The following is a 24,389-nucleotide window of genomic DNA, read 5'->3' on the forward strand; positions in this document are numbered from 1 at the left end:
AAAAGACATAACATCAGTATTAAAAACATTGTTGCCAAACTGTAAACCAAGTGCAATATTTCTAACAAAACATTTTATATCAACAATTAAATCACTTACATCAGTCGCCTGAGAGGGAATGAAGGACAAACCTTTGTTCAAAATCTTTCTTTCATTGTCCATAAGCATGTGACTGGAAAGATTAATAATCAAGTCCTGGTTACAGTTTTGAAAGTTTTTTCTGAAGTTCTAACTGGCCTCCTGATATCTTCCTTTTCCTGGTTGTTTGTGGACTCCAATTGCGCCTCATCTCCTGTCAAAAAGGGAGTGGAAAATGAAGAGAAGTGTCATTAGATTCAGCTGAAACAGTTCCACTTGCTGACATAGGAGTTTTTCTTCTCACTACAGGTGCTGACATGGTGGTTGTATTTAAAACATCAGAGTTCACTGTATTCACACTGGAGCCTTGCTCACTGACTGCTGCTTCTACCTGAGAAGAGGAAGCAGGCATGGAAGGAGTAGGAGCAGATAAAGTGTTACGCTCAGAGAAAGGCATTTCAATGTTAGTAGCGTCATGGCATATGTTGTCCTGGTGGATTCTCTCGGCCAGGAGAAGGCGTTCCCCTCGAGAAATCCATACAGTCTCTTTCTAATTTCTTCTTTTTGCCAATAATAACTTATTATCTAGCTTGCATTGTAAGCTATATCAGAAAGAAAATCTTCTTTCTGTGTGTTGGTAAGGGCTGCAGTCAGTTTTTCTTCTAAAGCTATAGCTTCTTGCTGAAGTTCCAACTCTATTAAAGTATATTGTTCAATAAGTAGTCTCATGTAGGCATAGCTCGTATCTAAATTAAGTTGCTGCCACTTAGACAAAAGTTCAGGATAGGCAGAGCCAAAAGTAGGCATTTTTAACAAACGAAGACCTCTGGGGACAACTTTAAAATTAATGCATGCCTCCATATGTCTTTTTTGCCACTGGGCATTCTTAATTTTACTGAGGTTGTCCTCGAGCTTTCTCATTGTTTCTAAAACATCTACATGCCAATCAGTATCTCTGTGTGTAGAGGCTGCTTTTGCTAATTCAGCATAAGACAGTTTTAAAAGTGGATTAATACCTTCTGTGAAGATTTCTGTAAGACCCAAAGATCTGGTTTCAAGTAACACATTGCTGGTTTCTTCTGTCATGTCCCTTTGAAACATTAAACATAAGTCTGACTATGCAATATGTGTTTTAGTATGTTTTAACATTTTATTTTTACCATTCATTTATTAATATGAGATCTTTATGATATATTTATATATTTTTTATGGAAAGGAAATGATGTTTTTTTGTAACTAACATGTGACTTGCAAATGTGTTTTTCATTGGTGTTTTACTTATATATAAGTTGATTTAAATTTTATGGTTTGTTGAAGTCTGATGAAGCGTTCCAAGCAACGTGAAAGCGCTTACTTATTCGAATAAAGGACTTGTCTTTTCATTCATCTGGTTTTGCTTCGTTTGTTGTGGAGTATCATCCTCTTCTTATTTTGAGTTTTTCAAACTCTTTCAACCTTCTGGTTTAAAAGCCCATGTTTGCACTTGTTTCCAACCTTTCCTGTAACCAGTCTAGTCCAGATACAGACTTGCTGTATCCAGGACTGTTTGTAAGTTTCTGAGCCCCCCCCCAAGCCTTTCTGTGTTGGAGGTAAGCCTTCTAGCTTACCAGTGGGAGTGTTAAGCTACCAAGCCTTTCTGTGTTGGAGGGAATACTTCTAGCTTATCAGTGGGAGTGGTAAGCACTAGGTAGCCTATCTACCACAAGAGTGGTTTCTGGCCCAGAAATTGTAGTTTATTGGCCATTTGGGCAGTTTTTTCCATCTCTTTCAACTTTCTGGTTTAAAAGCCCACATTTGTGTTTGTTTCCCACCTTTCCTGTAACTATTTTATTTATTTTATTTTATTTTACATTTGTTTACCGGGAGAGTCCGACTGGGCATAAAACCCTTTTTCAGTGGAGGCCCAGGAGAAAAGCTCCTTTGATAGTAGACTAGACTATTATGTTAGTAGAAAGAAAATCGTATAATACAATAAAGAAAAAAAATAGTAACAGACATTCAAAACAGTAAAAAGACTAAAACAGAATAAACTGGTCAAGTGGGAGACAAGACTAATAATCTTGTATAGCAATGCTTCTAGAAGATGGTTCTTACAGAAGTAGCAGGTAGTGACATTGTATACAATGCGAGTGCAATTACGATACTTAGTCTTATATACAGGTAGCATAGCAAACTGAAGACTTAAAATTTGATATTAACAGTGAGAAAGAAAAAACAACATAAGGTAGTCATATGATTTAAATTCAATGCTAATCACATATGCAATTCAAATGTTAAAATCAGCTAGTTCCATGGTTTAGGCTACCCATGCCCAGTACATGTAAAAGTCCAGGAATTGGTGAGGTGGGCTTTAATGTGATGTTAGAAGATTTTTAAGCAAGTTATAGTTCTAATTTCAAGTGGTAAGGCATTCCACAGTTTAGCAAAGTAATAGGAGTAAAGAGAGTCACCTGAGCTATTTTTACTCCTGGTTACTTCAATTAGAGCTTTATTAGTGGATATTAGTGGACAGGTACTTATATGGGAATTGAGGAGGCCTTGTAGAGCTGGTCTTTTATCAGGTTTATAGTACATTTGGTGGGTGGTAGAGAGTTGTATGAGGATGAGTTGGTGGGGTAGTTCTAACCAAGTTAGTTGTCTTGGGGCCTTACAATGATGGGTTCTAGGAGGGCAACTAGTGGCAAATTTAGCTATCTTATTATAGCAGGCATCTAGCTTGGTTAAGTCTGATTTGCAGAGGTTGGTAAATATGGGAGAGGCATATAGTAAAGTTGACAGAAGATGAGTTCTGGCTGTGGTTATTCTGGAGTTTGTGGTTAGTTTTTGCATCTGTATAAGGTACCTGTTTTCTTGTGTACTTTTTTTACAGTCTGGGCAATGTGTAAGTCAAACTTCAGATTTTGATCAATAACAACACCGAGAAGTTGGGTGGATGGTACTGGTTTGATCAAAGTCTTATTACTGGATGTGATGTTGAAGTAAGTGGATTGGGTTTTGAATTTAGTGGAGTGGAAGAGCATGCGTTTAGTTTTATTTGGGTTCAAGATTAATTGGGCATCTGCAAACCATGATTCAATAACATTGAAGGATGTTTGGGTTAAGTTCTGTAGTTCAGGTAGAGTTGGGGCAGAACATATGACAGTGGAATCATCTGCATACTGTATAAGGGTGTCTAGAGCTGTAGCATTATGGAGTTTGTTTGTAAACAGGTTAAAAAGGAGAGGGCTGAGAATAGATCCTTGAGGCATGCCCATAGTCACTGGTAGTAAGGGAGAAAGAGCTTTGTTCCACCGTACTGCTTGTTGCCGATCTATGAGGTAGTTCTGAAACCAGGCTAGAGTGGAGTAGCTTAGGTTCAGTTTGGACAAGGCAGTCAGCAGTTTCTTATGTATCAAAGGCTTTTGATAAGTCTAAAAAGATTGCTGATACTAGCTTACCTTTATTTCTACATTGACTGATGGTGTTAGTGAAGCTAATAAGGGCTGTGGTAGTACTATGGTAGGGGCGAAAGCCATGCTGAGTATTTGTAAATAATTTATTGTCTAGGAGATGGTTAAGTCTTTGGGTGTGAACATACCTTTCAAGGATTTTTGATAGATGGGATAGGATTGCTATGGGCTGATAGTTAGCGAAGTCAGTTTAGGGAACTCCTTTGTATATGGGGTATGATGTCAGCGATTTTCCAGAGAGAGGAGATGCGTTGCTCAGATATGGAATGGTTAATAAGTAGGGAAACTGGATAGGAGATGGCTTCAGCTACTATTTTTAAGTATGTTGAGGGTAGGTTGTCAGCTGCCAGGGTTGTGGGTTTTAGCCTGAGCAAGTATTTGTGTATATCGTGGGTTGGGACTGGTTTTAAGGAGAATGTGTTGTTATTGTCTAGAAGAGAGGTTAGGTTGATGGGCAGTGATTGGGAGTTTTGGTTAGTAAAGATTTTGATGGAGTCAGTAAAGTATTAAACTGAGTAGCAATACATTCTAGGGAATTACTTGCTGTTGGTTGAGGGGTCTTAGTCTGACCTGGTCGTAATATTTTATTTAAAGTGGTCCAGAATTTTTGAGGATTATTTTGGTATTTAGCTTGTAAGCTAGTATAGTAATTCTTCTTATCAAGTCTTATTTGGGTTTTGGCTTTGTTTGGGTAGGCCCATATAACGTGGATGAAGGGAGTGCCAGTAGCTTGTATGCATATGTACAGCCCTCAAATGTTGGTTTATGACCAACATGTACAGGTTAATCTGGCACGTGAGTAGCTTGGTAGTGTGTTCCCCAGAAATGTCAGTGTGCTGCCAGAAATGTAGGGAGCTGTTAACATATAACTGATACTTTCACCTGAACATATCTAGATAATTATATGAAAGTAGAGCTGTCAGTGTACCATCTTAGCAGTAGTGTGTGTGAGCAACTCTCAAAATATGTTACAGTAACATCTGCATCTTGGACAGTTTGTATGTAAGATACAGCTCATGTATATAATGATCTAGCAAAATCCAATTGCACAATATAAGGACATTGGGTAGTGTAATAATACATGTAAGGGACATATAACTGCAGTTAATAGGAATGTAGTAAAAACTAGAAGGATATATAAGTTGTTAATTAAGCTATCTTTTTCCACCCTACTGTATGTGCATAAAAAATGCAATTCCACACCTCAATCGGCATGTCTAATAGGTTCATAGGTTCATAGGTTCATACTAGGCTATCTGCCCTAGGGCATTTATAAGCCTAGCCAGAGTGTGTGTGGCTTTCACCACCCCTTAGGATGAGAATACTATACCCATTAATTTGCTGTGCCTCTGTCCAGCAGTGATACAGAGATGATTCCCGGGGTAAACCTACGATCTCCCATCCACGCGTCAAGATTTCTCTTGAACAGAGTCAGTGAGGGGCTCTGCCTCACATGGACTGGGATTCTGTTCCATAGTGTAGGGAGTCTCTGGGTGATGAATCTGTCCCTCCAGCACGTCCTATTTATATCCGTGTTGAGGTTTAAGTCTCTTGCTCTCGTGGCTCTGGTGGATTTGGATATTTTGAGGTGGAGCATGTCCATTAATTCCGGGTTGGACATGGCCTTGTATGTCAGGCACAGATCACCTCTGAGCAGACGGTATGCGACTGAATAGAACTGGAGTTTCTTCAGTCGGGCATCGTATGACATATGTTTGAGCCCCTTTATCCTTTTGGTGAGGAACTTTTGGGGTCTTTCCAACTGCTGCAGGTGTCGGGTAAGGTACATTCCGAATGGGGCGTTGTACTCAATCATTGGTCTGATAAGTGAAGAGTACATGGGTACAATGACCTCTCCTGATCTGGATGTGAATCCCTTCATGATCAGGTGGGCAATGTAGAAGGTCTTCCTAACCACTTTGGCAATTTTTTAATCTCTAAACATTTGTTGGGACATATGTCCTACTGGTTTATAAATATTTGCATTTATTTCTATGCATGTGCCCTGTTAAAATACCACAATATTGGTGGCCTGTTGCCATCAATTCAACCTGCATGCTGTTGTAATGTCCACTATTGTTCTATATATGCATGTGTCATGCTTGCTTTTCAACTGTTGAAAATCTGGTGTGTTGGGTTAATGGGAATACTTCTACATGCTGTTATAACTAATTGGCAATGCTGTTGACTGTTACTAACCCATATCTTTATTAAACTCTCCAAAACATAGTTCGTATGGGAAGGTCGGTCCCAGTGGACCCACCTGTCCCACCTCAGCTGGCCATGGCACCTCAGCCTGGGACCTCGTCCTCTGTTGGCCCTGTGCCACCTTCGGGTGGAAGCACTGCAGGGGATGGGGCTCACCCCCCCATGCAAGCGTGGGCGGAGAGGCACCTATCACCCTTCGTATGGTCCGGACAGTGGTGCATAGAGAGATTAAACATTCAGTTGCAGAACCTCTATGCCAGCTTGAGGTCCGAGTGGCGCAACTCATGGGTCACCCTGCCCCTGCTACACAGCCCTCAGCACAGCCACCTTCTGGGCTGTGAAGGTGCAGTGGTGACTGCCCATGGGTGGGGACCTCAGTCCCACTGTTTCCATCTGGTGGCTCATGGGCTTGTGATTTCCAAACATCCCTCCCTGTCAAAGGTGTTCACCCACCACATGTGTCATATACCTCCCCTGTATGCGTCTTGTTTGTCTTGTCTGTTTACCTCCCCAACCTACCTCCCCAAATATACCTACTTCCTCTACCCCACATTCCACTCTCACCTGAAAAAAAAGGGCAATCTGCTCCCCAAAAAAAAAATTATGCCCCATACATAGCTGCCCATTTTGCACACATGTACACTGGACACATGAAATGTATTTAATTGGCATTACAACATACTTTGTTGTCCTCACCCCTCTCTCAGGGGTTGAAGGGTTCATAGCTACCTCCAAATTTATTGCATATGCACAGCTGTTGCTGTTGAAGAAATGGGCAGCTATGGATCTTCCCTACACCCGTCCTGCACATCCCGAGCTATTTTCCATACTGTGTTTCCCCCTCTGTTCCCCTTTTTCACCACTTTCCTATCTCCCCATTTTTCTTTTCTTTCAAAGAAATTAGCGCGGGGGTGAGCAGGAGTAAGCACTATTAAGCAGTAGTTAGCGGGTTTGCACTTGTTTGCACCTGGCTAAGCAATGAGCAGCATTGCGCAAACCCATTTGCCACTGCTTAAAAGTGCCTTAGTCACTCTGTATGTGAGGGCCCTTGTTCTGCTCAGGAACAAAATAAAACACCTCTGTAAGTCTCGAACCCCGGACCTTACACACACTACACAACATGAAATACCACTAAGCCACGGTAGATATATATCAAGTTGGTGCTTAAATAATTATATCATGCATCAGAATGAGTGAATGTAAAGGAAAATTCGGAATACCATACCACACAACTTGTTCTGTGGATGTTGATCAACAGTTGTTGTGGGATTACATTACATGACTGTGATAAGAGAAGCAGCCATTCTGGCAGAAAATAATGTTACACCATCACCTTACAACCCCACACAGTATCACAGCAGGACAAACACTGGCATATCTGTTTAGGGCAGAGGCCATACCTCTCAACTGTCCCTAATTTTCAGGGACGTCCCTGATTTTGACCCAAATTTTAGCTCTGTCCCTCTGAATCCCTCGTAAAACTACTGACTTTGGGCAGAAAGGTGGCGAATTACACTTAATGAATAATGACAATAATTAAGAGTTAGACACTTCTTTTACTACAGAAAAGGTGTATTAATTCATATGCTCTGATTCTCTCAATGTTTCATCTTAATGGCACTAATATTTTAAGGGTGTCCCTGACTTTTTCTTGACTTTTCCCTGATTTTGTTCAAATATGTACCTGATTGGTTGAGAGGTCTGGCAGAGGCAGAAACACAGAGGCATATTAGCCTTTCTGCTGTTACATGCTGTGCAAATAGCTTTGGAAGGAGTTTTGGAAACATACCCTTATGTAGGAATAAAACACTGAAATACAAATGGATGTAGCCATGTATTGGTAGCAACTAAGTGTAAGAATGCCATTGCGCTATTGCTGAAAAGACCTGTGTGGTGCACAGACAAAAAATAACAGGCTATTCTCTGGCTATCATGTGGATAGGTCCACATTTGGGAGTTATTCAGACAGACTACATGCCTTGATAAACTAACATGTACACAGCAACTCTGTAAGTCCAGCAAGATAAAATCCACACAATACTACTTACGCTCTCTGTACTTCTGCACCCCTACCCAAATGTAGAATATACCTGTGTGTGCAGGGTCTACCAAGGATGTAGGTAAGCATACTCACTGTACTGAAATGTGTCCAGTTTTTCTGAGAAGCTCGTGCTAATGTCAAAATAAAAAAGCACAAACTGTTTAGAACAGTGTTAATTAATATTCACAGTATAGCAGTTCACAAACAATTCTTGTACCAAAGGAATACATCTCTATAACTAGCTTTGTATGGCAGTTAATTGTAACAGTTGAAAAGAAAGTGCACCTTTCCATGTATCTTGGGGTAGCATTTTGAGGGGTGAGTACATTTCTACACGGACAAGTGGGTACTGGAAGCAGCAACATTAGGTCTGAGTACAAAATGTAAATCTTTGGCTACACCCCTGGCTTCTGATTTAAGAACTATACCAACCTTCTGTCTTAAACAATGTTGTCCACACCAAACAAGGATGATCTCCATCTTGGAAAGCTGAAAGGGCCATGCCTACATGAGTCAGCAATTTATAATACTGGGTTGCTATGACAGTGATTACTTCAATTACTACACAGCAGGCTGCATGCAATTAGCAAATGGTGGGCACTAATTGGTGCAGAGGCCATCACATGCTCATGTGCAATCCCTACAAAAGCATTCTGCAATCTCTGCCAACAAACTCAATCACTCTATTGCAGAGCCTGACAGAAGGAGAGAGAGAGAGAGAGAGAGAGAAGGAAAAATAAATATTACCAAATTATACAAAGGAAAGGTATGTGATACATACGTATTTATTGGTATGTAGTAGATGTTATTGAAGAATAGTCTACATAATGTGAAACATTCATATGTGGCAGCAGTACTTCTTTATGCACAGATGTTCTGCTTAACTACTGCTATGGACAATACTGTGTGTACCTGTGGGCAGTGGGACATACCTGTGAAATGTGTAGCTCAGCATTAAATGTCAAAGATCTGATCCATGTTATCTGTGTTCTGTACAGTAGTGTGGCCAATGGCTGTTGGGGGGATTAGCGCTGACATTATATAAACATGGGTGTGACAGAACAACAAATGCATGATAGTCATATTAAAGTGTAGCTTAGCACTGGCAACTGTTGTAGCGGTCTAGTATGCTTATCTATCATCTGTTGCCATATATACCCCCCATGTTAGTCTGTGTTTATATGTGACACCTGTTTGTGTTGCAGCAAGGCCCAACAGTTCAGCTGTGAGGTCCAGGGACTTACAACAGTGTGGACCATGTGTGTGTATGCCACACACATACAGAGAAATATATATGTGTCATATATATATTCACATCTGTATATGTGCATAGAGCAGGGGACATATTGCAACTGTTTGCAAAGGTGGGAGATATATATGTTGGTGAAGGTTAGTATGTGCATATTTGTATGTAGGTTTTAGTGTGTGACAAACAAGAGAGCATACAGTGCTGGTATATGACATGTGGTGGTTAAACACTGTGGGTGGTTCGTTCAGTTTGCAATGTTGAAGCCAGTAAGGCCTGCTAAAGCTACCTGGGCTGTGAACATCTTCAATGCATTTATCCCAAGACTGTGCAATGTTACTACATTACTGTACACCTTACATCCTTTGTATAATTGATATTCTCACTATGAAAGGTGAAATGTATATATATATATATATATATATATATATATATATATATATATATATATATATATGTAGACAAATTGATGTGTATATGTATATATACATATATATATATATATATATATATATATATATATATATATACTCATACACACCTACATCTCCTTGTTGCAATAGATTTTCTGTACTGTTGACTGACTGTGATGGTCAATATGTTTGTGAATACGTCAAAGATATGTATCTGTGGGATAGCTTACTGGGAAACTGTTTATGTTATGGTATTCTGGGCCCTTGCTTTGATCCTAGCAAAAGCTGTGTATTCTGTTACTAGGCAGAACAAGTGCTATTGCATACAGTGTGATTAAGTCCCTTGGTTTTAACTAGGGTGTGTCATTGGAGGCTAAAGCACTATATCTATGATTACTGATTGGTACCGATGCTGAATGCAAATCCTGTGTGTACTGTAGTACTAATTGATGCTCTGGGCCTGTACAGCTTAGTATAGTGTATGTCCACATTGCTTGCATCTACTGTTTTGTGTGGTCCCTGTATTCATCACAAATTACATTTCTCAAGATTAAGGTTGTGTAAGTACTGACACACAGTACTGTATATGTCACACTGAAAGCTTATTTGGATTGTTATACCTTTGTGTCCTGTAATTATGTCTGACGTGTGTGTGGGTATGTCTGTAACATGTCCTTTGACATATGTGTGGTAATGCATATAACTGTGTATCTAGCAACATTCGTAGTGTACTACAGCAGTATGTGACCTATATTCCTAGTTGTGCACATATTTTAGCCACGGGTTTGGCATTAACAAGTTGTGTGGTATAATATTAATACATTTACTGGACCTTACACTGATTGTGATGGATGATATATTTCTTTACACATCAGCTTGATGTAGATCTGCTGTGGCTAGGTGGTGCATCGTGTTGCATACAGTGTGCCAGGTACTCTTGTATTGTCTTATATAGTGGTTTTATTTTGTTGCTGTGCAGAACATGGTTCATTGGATAGAGAGTGAGCAAGGCACTTTCAAGCAGTTGTGGGGTGAGCAGTGATAAGTGGCAATTACAAGTGTTTCACTCTTGGTTAGCTTATAGGTTGCTAAACTTCCATAAGCTGTGCTCACCCTTCTGAAAACCCACTTGCAAATGCTGAAATGTGCCTTATTCTGTCTGTAGCCCCTGACCTTTGTTTTGGCTAGTAACAAAATAAAAAGCATTTACTAGGAAAAAACCCACAACCATTCACATCACAGCATACGTGATTTGCCACTAAGCCATCTCAGATATACATATCATTTATGTATTCACAAACATAACATCCAGTACAATCATGCATCACTACAGAAAATGTACTCCAACATGTAGATGTATGTGTGTGAGTAATTATTGTAATCTGTGCTCAGGTACAACATATTGTATTATGTATGTAAGTATATATATATATATATATATATATATATATATATATATATATATATATATATATATATATATCTATATATATATATATATATATATATATATATATATATATATATATATATATATATATATATATATATATATATATATATATATATATATATATATATATATATATATAAAACAGTTCAGTGATATCTGTACTGTATAATGTGCCATATGACTTGCTCAGACATATTTTTGTATTTATGTCTTCCAGGGTCATGGCCCACCACAGGAACCCATGTTACAGTAGGGATGAAGATGATATCATCACTAGCATCATGATCCAGCACTACTGTGTGCTATTTTCACGAACCAGCCAGGACCAGCAGGAGCGTACTGCAATGTGGCAAGATCTTGCCTGCAGGGTCAATGAGGTAGGCCTGCATAACCACACATATGAGCAGGTACACCACCACTGCAGTGATCTTCTCCGACATGTCTGTCAACATGCCGCTGATGTGCGTACAGAACAGCTTGCAACAGGGGGTGGTGTTAGCATACATCCCCCCCCTCACCAGAGTGGAGGAGCTGCTCATGAGCCTGGTGGCACCTGCCCAACAACAACAGCAGCCGACATACACCATGATGGAGGTTGGAGCCACCCAGCAAGCACACATGGAGCATGCAGGTAACATGGCATATCTGTAGACTACTGTTATCTGTATTGGTAGATCATGCATATGTGAGATGTGGAGTGTGTTATTCAAAGATGTGGAGCCTGTTGTGCAATGCTGATCATTTGGAACATAAGCTGTAGCCCTGTGAATATAAACTGTTGTTGTACTGTAAGATTGCAAACACACAGTAGCAATGCCACAGTTGTGACCACTGACCAACTGTCTCATCTCTATGTCGGTACCTCTGGGGTGACGTCAAGGCAGCGGACAGATGCTGGTGAGTGTGTTCTACATTTATTATTGGAAATAAAAAGTCTATGTCATAGTTAAGGTGTAGGCCATGTACACATGTAGCACACCTACCCATAATGCATGCTGTACATGTTTGTTGTAAGAGCACGCACATCTCACTAATGTAATTAGTTGCTTCAAACACATGCAATACCCAGACCATCTCAAACAAAGGTGGCTAGACTGCAGTGACCAATGAATAGGCACAGCTGATACTCAACATGCACATAACATACACATCTATGTCATACACAGAGCATTTTAACATGCTACACATAAAGGATTCCCAAACCCCCTGTAATGACGCACTCCAGTATCCAAAATCTCATCCACACATTACACAGAATATACCTGAGGGGTAAAGGCCTATCCTGGGGCATTTAAACACTCTGCAACATACTACACATTCATGGCAGGGAATGCTCCTTATTGGCCTCCTTACAAAATCACGTAACAACTGGTTGTGAAATGGTGAATTTAGCCAAGGTAGTACAGTTCCAGCACAGCATGATTTGTGCTGGGTTGTGAAACATTTGTAGCCTTGAGTGACCACCTGATGCCTCATGATGATGGCCTGTGGTACTATACCCCATCCAGTTATTGTAACTACAGTACTACACATAGCTGTCATTGCTACACAACATAATGACGCATGTGTGCACACATATGCACCCCTAAACAGTATGCATACCAATCACCATTTGCACAACAGACACATATATGTCTTGTGATGCTATTGAGCATCTAGGTCATATGACACATATTGGGTATGTGTAGTGTTTAAATATGCAGTTGTGTTTTAGCATGCCATGTCATGGATGAGACTGGCATGTCCACAATATGATCTACACTCACCATATATACCGTACATTGGGTATGTGGCCGAATGGTATTCTATCAGTTATCCATGCACCACTGATGATGCTGTGTGAATACTCATCATGCATGTGCTAAAAACATGTCCACAAATGTGTCCACAATTAACACGTGTCCACTATTATTTGCTAAAGACACAGAGGCCGTAATCAGCATTGGATACCTACCTGAGACACAGATACACATCCAGCAATGGTATGTACACCTGTGAGTTATGGTGCACAGTATATCACAGGGTTATGAATACCTGCACAGCAATGTTGTGTCCATGTATGCACTGTGTTCCAGGGGGAAGGCCATCACCGAATAACAAAACACATGCATCAAAGTCATGTATACTGTTAGTAACAAGGATTGACTACACTTGCACTGCATGCTGTTGAGCAACACATGTCCTGCATGCTGACAGGTGTGATATGATTGTTTTGCTTGTGATACTGTACTTCACCATCACCTGCTATTGTGTATGTCCTGTGATTGCTGTTGTTGTGTGTGTCTGCTTTCGGGAGGAGTGTAGTTTTGTGTGTGTGCATGTGTGCATGTGTGCAAGTGTGCATGTGGTCTGAAGTCATGTTCAGGTCTTAAAGTGTGATTCCTGTTTTCCTCTCACAGGTGGCAAGGTGGGGCTGGTTCAGCACAGCAGGGAACCTGATGTCACCGAGACAGACAGTGATCATGAGGATAGGTGTGTTGAGGCACAGGCAGGTTTGCCAGGGTCTGTTGCTGGGCCACCAGTTGACAGTACACAAGTCTCCACCAAATCCATGCACACAGTCATACTGCCTGTACATCCATCATCACCATTGCCCTTAGCTGAGGAACAGTGTACTGTTGGCACTGGCCAGGACAGTGTGGTATCTATGGCACATGTATCAGGACACAGCAGCCATAGCTAGATGTCTGGAACGGTACCACATAGGTAGATGCTCAGGGGTTCTCATCAGAGCACTGCTGGTCATCATGCCCCTGGCAGACATGCCACACCTCTTTCTACCACACGCATGTTCCAGGCTGTCATGGAGGCACAGACACGAATGGAGCGGTACACCAGACAGGGGCTAAGGGCACAGAGGGCTCATTACACCTCTGTAAATGACAGTGTCCATGGCCTAGCAGGTGCCATACGTAATTACACTGAGGTCATTGATAGACATTGGGGTGAGACACTGGATGTCCTCTACAATGTCATGTCCATGTGTCAGTTCAGTGCTGTATGGTTGAGACGTCGACGTGGACGTATGCCAGCAACATTACCAGCTGGAGGTCACCGTGGACATCCAGCAAGTCACAGCTGCTCCCGTAGATCCTGTACCAGCCCCAGCAATGTTGGGGGGGCTGTCCATAGACTGTCCTAGCAGACCACGTGCACGTGGCTCTGGCCAGTTCCAGCAGGGACCTGGATTCAGTGGACATTTGTCAACCTCTTCGAATAGTACACAATCTGGATTAGTAACTGTAGCTCCCCTGCTAGGCACAGGTTCCATATCCATGGCCAGAGACGGTGATCTGTAAAGCCTGCCAGGTACAGTCTGTAGCTGTCTCACAAATCCCCGTATATGGCAGCCACATGGTAGAACTGTGTGCATGCAGACACGCACACACATAAACCAGAAACCTAGGGCAAACACATACCTGCACACATGACATCAACATTGGCCCATAACAGTACTCATGGCCCTCACACACACACACACACACACACACACACACACACACACACACACACACACACACACACACACATGTCAATTGTATGGCTCAGTGCAGGCCTCTGGCAAGCCAACAACACACCCTGTGCATATGATGAAACCTGTGCCACCTCCTGTCATCTGTAAAATTGATGCAAGAACAGGCTAACATGGTGCTGATGCACAGGGTGACTTTAATAAAGTATATCAATGGTTGGATGTGTAGCATGTTGTCACCAATAAAGTGTAATGATATCCTTGAAGGTGTAGCTGAGCAGGAATGATGCATTAAAGCTGTAATTAGCAATGTTGTACTGTTTTCACCAGTGTTTATTCCAACTGTGTTTTTTTCCCATGTGCCACTTGGCTGATGTGTGTAGTTGTGTCAGCATGCATTATACAGTGGACAGTAAGTGTGGGGTGTGTGCAACACAGGTTTGCAGGTGCCCATTTGTGAACATGGTGGAGGTGCACTGTCTGCATGTACATGCATATTGGACACATGGGCAGGGTGACACGCCCTGTATTGGCCAGTGTTAACACTCCATAGTTTCTATTGGTGGCCAGTATGCATTGTACTACACACATTTTGGAGCTTGAGTACGCATGTGTGTGTATGACACGGGCTGACACTGTGCTGTGGGTGATGCTGTAATTGCTATCTGTCATTGGTTTGCATTACTAACGTTAACACTGTCCCAGCTGCATAATCCTTTAGTAATGCACACTGTTCACCTACAGGGTTGCATGGACAGTGCTATCACAAACACAAGAAATTCTCACTTATACAGTAAAAGTGCATTAGTCTCATAGACCCCTGCCATAAACTTAATATATAATATAAGCTGTGAAGTTGTACCAAAAAAGAGTTACATACCAAGAAGGGATAACCTCTCTGGACAGTATCATTGGGAAAATACAAGCCCTCATTAATCATACAAGGCAAGCTTCAAAATGCAAATTGGCAAGGATTCCAAATACAACACTAAAGGTTTCTTTAGTGTTGTTTATAATCTACAGGGGAAATTTCAGATTGGGTCAGAGTTAATGTAAATGGTCACAAAGTACACTTATCTGAATGACATTATCAATATCCTGTCAGACAGTCTGAATGCGGATTCCACCACCCTGTCATTACACAAGGGCTACATTTCCAGACCTGAAGAATGTAAAACCTGATGATTCACAGATGCTCTAGTTAAAACATCTCTTTACCAAAGTCCATACCACAGTGGCAATGGTACTGGACAGTGTCCCTGGCTGTGTCATACACAAGCTGACATATGAAGTCACCACTCACCTAAATACTCTGTCCAGATGCAGCCTCTATACAGGTTACATACTTGTGGAATGACGCACGGTAATGGTGTTCACAGTCTACAAGGGTTGAGCTACAACGTCTTTTTCTTCTTCTCCTTTCAGATGCTCCCATTAGGGGTTGCCACAGTAGATCATCTGTTTCCATTTCTTCCTGCCCTCTGCATCTTGCGTTGTCACACTATCCACCTGCATGTCCTCTCTCACCACAGCCATAAACCTCATCTTAGGCATTCCTCTTTTCCTGTTACCTGATGGCTTCATCCTTAGCATTTATTTCACAATATACTCTGCATCCCTCCTCAGCACATGTACAAGCCAACGTAATCCTGCCTATCTGGCTTGGTCTACTAACCTTCAAACCTGGGCTGACCCTCTAATATACTTATTCCTAATCCTGTCCTCCCTCGTCACACCCAGTGCAAATGTTAACATAAATTGATTAAGGGTAGAGCTACAACACATCCTGGAAACTATCATCCTATAAGCCAGACAAATGTTATCTGGAAGGCTATGGAGCACAGCATTATGGAACTCATTAACAGAGACATTATGAACCTGCAAACACTGCACCATACCCACTTAGGTTCTCTAAAGGCCAGATCATGGCTCCTACACCTAGTAGACTTCAAGCCAGTTAACAAGACTATAGGTGAGGGAGGGGAGGTCCACACAGCCAAGCTATAGCTCACCAGCAATTCATACCCATCCCACATTCTGGTATTATACATAACCTCAACAGACTGACCATAAACGATCGTTAGATGATGGATTGACAACTGATGCACAGATGTAGGACACACAGTAACATTTGCAGCCTCCATGTACAATTCTATGCCAGTAACAAGTGGTATTCACTTGCACTCAGTCCTGGGACCACTTCTGTTTGGCATATAGCTTTCTTAGGTGCAAGAAAACACAGTAGGGATATGTCTGCCCACGTTTGATGAAAATGCATACTGTGGGCTACACTTTATTCTCCAGATGACACACACATCCTCCAAAAGGGTATCATAGAGACAGATACCTGGTGTCAAAATCATGCTGCAAAGCTATAAGCCAAAGAAAGCATAGTTATCAAGAACGCATAGTTATCCACTTTTAGAAAACAAAGTGTCCCAGAGAAGCCCCCAAAATGTGGGACAGGTACTAATGTATACATAGAGCCATGTGTTTAGTCATCTCTCCTTTGATAATCACATTATCAAAGCATTTTGGAAATCCCTCTGTGGAGCTCATAAGCAATAAAGGGTTTGCATGCAGATCCACATAGGTTGTTGCACACCTATAATGATTAGTCATCTTTGCCAGACTTTGCTTGCTTTGGAACAGGATTCAAATATACCTCAAGCATAAACCCTCACTTACACTAACCGTGATGAGTGGATGTGAAACAGAAGACGTAGCCCAGGGATCACTGCAATGGCTAAGTTTGTCACAAGCATACAGAAGTGACCTAAGGTCTGGAAAGCGCCAGCATGCTCTGGCAAAGATAACAGATGCTTTTATGGAGAAAGCAGAGTACCCACCTATGAAATAATTGAGGTCACATGTATGTATATGGCTTTGCCCCACAGCTACCTTACATGTGTTATGCACATACAGTTGTCATTGTGATATGTCATACACTAGAAAAATCAAAACCCACTCCACATTGACCAACAGTGTCACCCACTCTCACACACCTGGAATACACACACAGTTAGCAAGTGTGGGATTCAAACTCCTACCTAATTGCATTATGATACTACAGCAGTATGCATTTACATGACGCGCTATACACATTACTGGGATTTCACCTTCCCACAGGTATATTTGTAGGATGATGACATCATCAGACTTGACAAAGATGAGTATATCAGTTTTAAGGGGTGTGAGTAGTCTCCAAAAATGTTGCTCTCTCCCCAGGGAGAGACAGACACACACATACACAGTTTGCAGGTGCGGGGTTCTTAATCCAAACTAAGTACTTCTTTACACTTCAGCAAGCAATATGGAGTTACAGTGCAATACAGACATTATTCGCTGATAGTTTACCCAAAGGTTTTTTTCACATTTGCTAACCTCAGCAGGCTTATCATACTAGGTGTATTGTGAGTGTATTGTATGCATAGGCCATGACCATATCATATATGGATTGATGCACCACATGCTGGCACACACAGGGTCAAACTGGTGCTAAGCTCTGTCAACCCAATACTGGACAATACAGTCAAGAGGAGTAGGGTCATACAAGCACAACACCAACAGTCTCACATAGACCTACAATATAAGCACCAGCAAAACACACACATAAATACACATTACCATACTCGGAGAATACAAATATTAATCTGAAAAAGAGAGTGTCCTCCTAAGCAGACAAGCAAGCAAAATGCACCTCCAAGCACATGCCAAAAAACACATAATACACCAAAGCAGTGTGCCTCACAACAGGCCCTAAGGCAAAACAACATACCCAACACACTAGTAATAGGTGACTCCATAGTCAGGCACACAGATGTTCCACTCACTAGGCTGGACAAGGGGAAGGTTACTGTCAGTTGTCTGTCAGGTGCTATAATCCGCCACATGACACAAGCACTTACATCAGTCCAGAAAAGGTACATATATGACGCAGTCTTTGTACATGACAGTGTGAATGATCTGAGACATATCTCCCAGGACAACATGACAAGAGATATATAGTAGCTGTATGATCATGTAGCCCAGGCTGGTATGCCCCTGACCTTGAGTAGCATCTTACCTTCACCTACATAATACTGTAATATAACAGAAAGATGATAAACTTCAACAATTGGCTGAGCTTCTGGTATCATTCAAAGGGGATCCAGTCTCTGTCTGCCTGGGATGACATGATAGACATGCCTCGTCGCTTCGCTAGATATGGTTTGCACCTGTCACCCCTATGCTTCTGAATACTGGCCAAGACTCTTGCTGTCTAAATATTACCTTTTTTAGGCAAGGCTCAAAGGTTCATAGGTTCATAGGTAGGTACTAGGCTATCAGCCCTGGGAACTATACAAGCCCAACCTAAAAAGGTACCCTGGCTTTTGCCACCCAAGAAAATTATTTTCCTGTGCCACTGTCGAGCAGAGCCACAGAGGTGATCCCCAGGGTGAATTTCCTATTTCCGATCCAATCATCAAGATTTTTCTTGAAGAGTGCTAATGAGGAGCTTTGCTTGATATATATAGGTAGTTTATTCCGGAGTATGGGAAGTCTCTGGGACAGGAATCTATCCCTCCGGCATGTTCTGTTTATTGTGGTGACAAGGTTTAGGTCCCTAGAGCATGTAGCTCAGAGGGACTGGGATTTCTTTAAGTGAGCATGTCCAACAGCTCTGGGTTTGACATAGCTTTGTATGTTAGGCAGAGATCACCTCTGAGTAGGTGATATGCGACGGAGTAAAGCTGGAGTTTTTTGAGACGGTCTGTGTAGGGCATCTGTTTGAGGCCAATAATCCTCTTTGTGAGGTATTTCTGCAGCCTTTCCAGTTGTTGTAGATGTCTTGTGAGGTACATACCAAAAGGGGCATTGTACTCTATAATGGGTCTAATGAGTGATGGGTAGAGGGGAACAATGACCTCTTTATTTCTGGATGAGAAACCTTTTGTGATGAGGTGTGCCACGTAGAAGGATTTCCTGACTACTATGGCAATGTGATTATCAAGGGAGACACTACTGTCCACCTGTGTCCCGAGGTCTCATCACACTTTCGGTGTTAAGTATATTACCGCCTATGTTGTAGTTCATGGGTAGAGAGTTTTTACCAAAGGGGATGACAATGCACTTTTTGGCATTGAGCTTGAGGCCATGGCTTTGACACCAGGCATCTGTCTCAGTGAGGCCCTTTTGTATGATGCCCACATCGTTAGGAGTTTCGATTATGGCTCCTAGTTTGCAGTCATCTGCGAACTTCATTAGCCAAAGACCTTCTGTGTTAGCCTGTACTTCAGAGAAATAGATACCAAACAGGAGAGGATGCAGGACTGAACCCTGTGGTACTCCACTTGTCACTGGTCTGAAGTCGGATTTGAAGTCTGCTACTTTCACAGTGTAGGTTCTGTCAGTGAGCCAGTTTGCAACCCATCTTGTGACATAGGGATTTATACCTAGTTTAGTGAGTTTATCTATAATTCCAGAGTGGGGGATGGTGTCGAAAGACTTGGCAAGATCTAGATAGGCTGTGTGAACCACCTTACCCTTGTCTACGGCTTTGGTGACTGCTTCAAAGAAGTCTATTAGGTTTTGGAGACATGATCTGCCTTTTACAAACCCGAACTAGGTGGTGTCCAGAGTTTGGAGATTACCAATGTCTTTGTTTATAAGTTCCAAGATGATACGTTCCATGGTCTTGCAGACCAGGTCCATCAGGCTAATGGGGAGGTAGTTCCCGGGATCCGTGGTGGCTCCCCCCTTGTGGAGTGGGATAACCGTCGCTGTGTGCCATTCAGCAGGCACAAAGCCTGAGGTGAGGCTATGATTGAACATGGAACATAGGTGGGGTGCCAGTTCATTCTGTAGTTCATGTAGAACGCAGCCTGGGATGTTGTCTGGTTCCATGGATGCTGTGTTCCTGGCTTTGGAGAGTGTGTTTTTTACCTGTGCAGCCATGATTACAGGAACTTTGCATTCTTCCGGTATACAGATGGGCTCTTTAATGGGTGAGAGGGGGGTAAAGTTAGCACTGAACCTATCTGCCAGGATGTTGGCAATATCAGTTGGGTCTGTATATTTAGTGCCATTGTGTTGTAACTCAGAGCAGATCTGAGTGTTGCCATTGGGATTCTTGACATAGCTATAGAATGCTTTGTGGTTGTCTTTAGAATCAGTGGCAATTTTGTTTTCATAACTAGCTTTGGAGGATTTTATCAGGGATCACAGCTTCTTACCGAGGCTGACCAGGGAGCTCCTACACTCATAGGATTTTACTCTCTTTTGCAACAGTTTCTTCCTTCTGTTGTACAGTTTGTTTATGGCAGAGGACCAGCAGATTGGCTTCCTTTTTTTGGAGGATAGCGTCTTGGTTCTGTTTGGAATAGCATGATCCATACACTCATGTAAGTGCTTATAAAGTGCAATTGTGTAGGATTCAGTAGTTGTAATTGTATTGTCCATCTGCATGGGTGTCATGAAGTTCACCACTTCTGTCTTAAGAAGCATGAAGTTGGCTTTGGAAAAATGTTTTACCATGGTTTCCTTAATGGGGGGTGGGGGCAGAATGTGGATATCTAGGGTAATTAGCTTATGGTTAGATTAGACCAATGAGGCATTGACTTCAGGTGTGGAACACTGGTCACTCAGGACAAACCAAACCCCGTAACCAGCACAAATAACCACAAAGTGAGCTAAATGCTACTCATTGCCAGAAGTCTCAGCCTCCAAATGCACACACTCCAGGCACTTCTCAGTATGAAGAATATTGATATCTGTGCAGTAACAGAAACCTAGTTCAAGGCTACAGAGATCACACCAGCACTACCAAGATACTACTCATTCCATACCATGGTCAAAAACTTCTCAAAAGCAAACTTCCCACTTCTCAAAACCGAGGTGGAATCCTTCAAAGACCCAGGGCCAGTGGAAAATATGGCCCAAACCACAGAATCCTTTACAAACACATTCTGTGGATACCTACAGGAATGCATGGATCATGCTATCCCAAATAAAACCAAGACACACTCCTCCAAAGGCAGGAGACCTGTCTGGTGGACCCCAGCCATAAATAAGCTGTACAACAGAAGGAGGAAGCTACTACATGATAGAGCAAAATCCCTGAAAGGGAAGGCAACTCTGATCAGTACTAGCAAGAAACTACAATCCCTCATAAAATCATCTAAGGTTAGCTTGAAGAAAATTGCACAAGACGCTAAAGATAATCACAAGGCTTTCTTTAGTTATATCAGAAACCTGGGTGGAAACTCCCAGATATGCTCTGAGTTAGTGCAAAATGACAAAAAATACATTGAACCCACAGACATCGCCAACATCCTGGCAGAAAGGTTCAGTGCAAACTTCTCCTCCCCCAAATGAGCAAATGACTATCCCAATAGAGTGTAGCCTCCCTGACATCACAGATGCACAGGTGAGAGCTGCCCTCTCCAATTAAAAAAACACAGCATCAATGGGACCGGACTGTGTCCTGGGCTGCGTTTTACATGAGCTCCAAGAAGAACTGAACCCTCACTTAAAATCACTGTTCAGTCTCAGCCTTACAACAGGATATGTACCCAAAGAATGGCGTACAGCAACTGTGGTCCCACTCCATAAAGGTGGTGCCACAACGGACCCCAGAAACTATGGCCCTATAAGCCTAACTAGCCTGGTCTGCAAAGCTATGGAGCGTATCATCATGGAACTCAGAAACAAAGACATTGGGAACCTCCAAATACTGGATCCTACCCAATTCGGCTTTGTTAAGGGCAGATCTTGCCTCTTGAACCTGGTCAATTTCTTTGAAACAGTCACCAAGGCCATAGACGAAGGGAAGGTAGTCAACACAGCCTACCTTGACCTTGCAAAAGCCTTCGACACAATACCCCACTCGAGCATCATAAATAAGCTCACCAGCTTAAATATCAACCCCTATGTCACAAGATGGTTTACAAACTGGCTTAGGGATAGAACCCACGTGGTCAGAATTGCAGGTGCCATGTCAGACTCTAAACCAGTTACAAGTGGCATCCCACAAGGCTCAGTCCTGGGACCTCTCTTGTTTGGTATATATTTCTCTGAAATACAGGCTAACACAGGAGGACTATGGCTGACAAAGTTTGCAGATGACTGCAAACTGGGGGCCATAATCGACTCATCAGCTGACACAAGCATCCACCAAAAAGGTCTCACAGAGACGGATAACTGGTGGCAGAGCCATGGCCTAAAGCTAAATGCCAAAAAGTGCATAGTCATCCCCTTTGGGAAAAACAAAGTGCCCACAAATTTCCACATAGGTGGTAATCCATTAAGTATGGAAGAAGTAATTAGGGATTTGGGGACCCAAGTAGATTGCGATCTCTCCTTTGACAATCACATTGCCAAAGTGATTAGAAAGACATTCTATATAGCCCACCTTATCACGAAGGGGTTCACATCTAGATCAAGAGAGGTCATTGTGCTCCTCTACTCATCACTCATCAGGCCCATAATTGAATACAATGCCCCATTTGGGATGTACCTTACCCGACACCTGCTACAACTAGAAAGACCCCAAAAGTACCTCACCAAGAGGATCAAGGGACTCAAACAGATGCCCTACACAGTTAGGCTAAAGAAACTCCAGCTCTACTCAGTTGCTTGCCGCCTACTCAGAGGCGATCTGTGCCTGACGTATAAAGCCATGTCCAACCCAGAATTAATGGACATGCTCCACCTCAAAAAATCCAAATCCATCAGAACTACATGCTCCAGTGACTTAAACCTCAGCACAGAAATAAATAGAACATGCTGGAGGGACAGATTCATATCCCAGAGGCTCCCCTCACTCTGGAACAAAATCCCAATCCATGTCAGACAGAGCCCCTCAATGACCCTCTTCAAGAAGAATCTTGATGTTTGGATGGGAGATCGTAAATTTACCCCTGGGATCTTTTCTGTGTCACTGCTAGACAGAGGCATGGTAAACTAACCTTAAATGGGCTATCTTCTGTGACCTACTATACAGAGGCACAGTCAACTAATCTAAGAAGGGTGGTGAAAGCCAAACATACTCTGGATAGGCTTGTAAATGCCCTAGGGCAGATAGCCTAGTATGAACCTATGAACCTATGAACCTTCCAGCATCAGAACCTGGATCATAGCACATAAGGCAGGGATGTATCCATATTCATCAAGTATACCTACACCTCTCTCTACATCCTCTCGCCAGGATATGTACCCATAGAATGTTGCATGTTCTTCCCACTCCGCAGGGGTGGGGCCACAACAGACCCTTGGCATTCCCACTCTATGAGCCTAACTAGCTTCATCTGCAAGGCAATAGAGCCAATCATAATGGAAGTCAATAATAAAGACATTGGGAACCTTCACATAGTTGAGCACACCCAGTTTGGCTTCATCAAATGCAGATCATGCCTCCTGAACTGGGTGGATTTCTTTGAGACAGTTACCCAGGCTACAGATGATTGAAAGGAGCTGCACACAGCCTACCTATACCTCGCTAAGGCCTTTGACACCATTCCCCAGTCAGGTATCATAGATGAACTCACCAACCTGGGCATAAATCCATACATCACAAGATGGATTGCAAACTGGCTCACAGATAGATCCCACAAATTAAGAGTTGCTGACTATATGTCAGACTCTAAACCAGTAACAACTGGTATCCCCCAGGGTTCAGTCCTGGGGCCCCTCCTGTTTGGTATATACTTTTCAGAAGTACATGCCAACACAGGAGGGTTGTGGTTGACTAAGTTTTCTGGGAACTGTAAAGTGTTTGCCATAATAGATTCCCCAGATGACACAAATATTCTCCAGAAGGGACTCTGTGAGACAGATGTGTGGTGTCAGAATCATGGCCTCAAGCTCAATGCAAAAGAATGCATAGTAATCCCCTTTGGGGAAAACAAAGTACCCACAAACTACCACATAGGTGTTACCCCCTAAAAACTGACAAGGTAATAAGGGATCTGGGGCACAAGTAGATAGTCATCCATCCTTTGACAACCATGTTGCCAAAGTGATTAGGAAATCCTATGTGGCCCACCTAAT

The sequence above is a fragment of the Protopterus annectens genome, chromosome 4.part0, assembly GCF_019279795.1.
Source record: "Protopterus annectens isolate FY-2018-M chromosome 4.part0, PAN1.0, whole genome shotgun sequence".
Classification (NCBI taxonomy): domain Eukaryota; kingdom Metazoa; phylum Chordata; order Ceratodontiformes; family Protopteridae; genus Protopterus; species Protopterus annectens.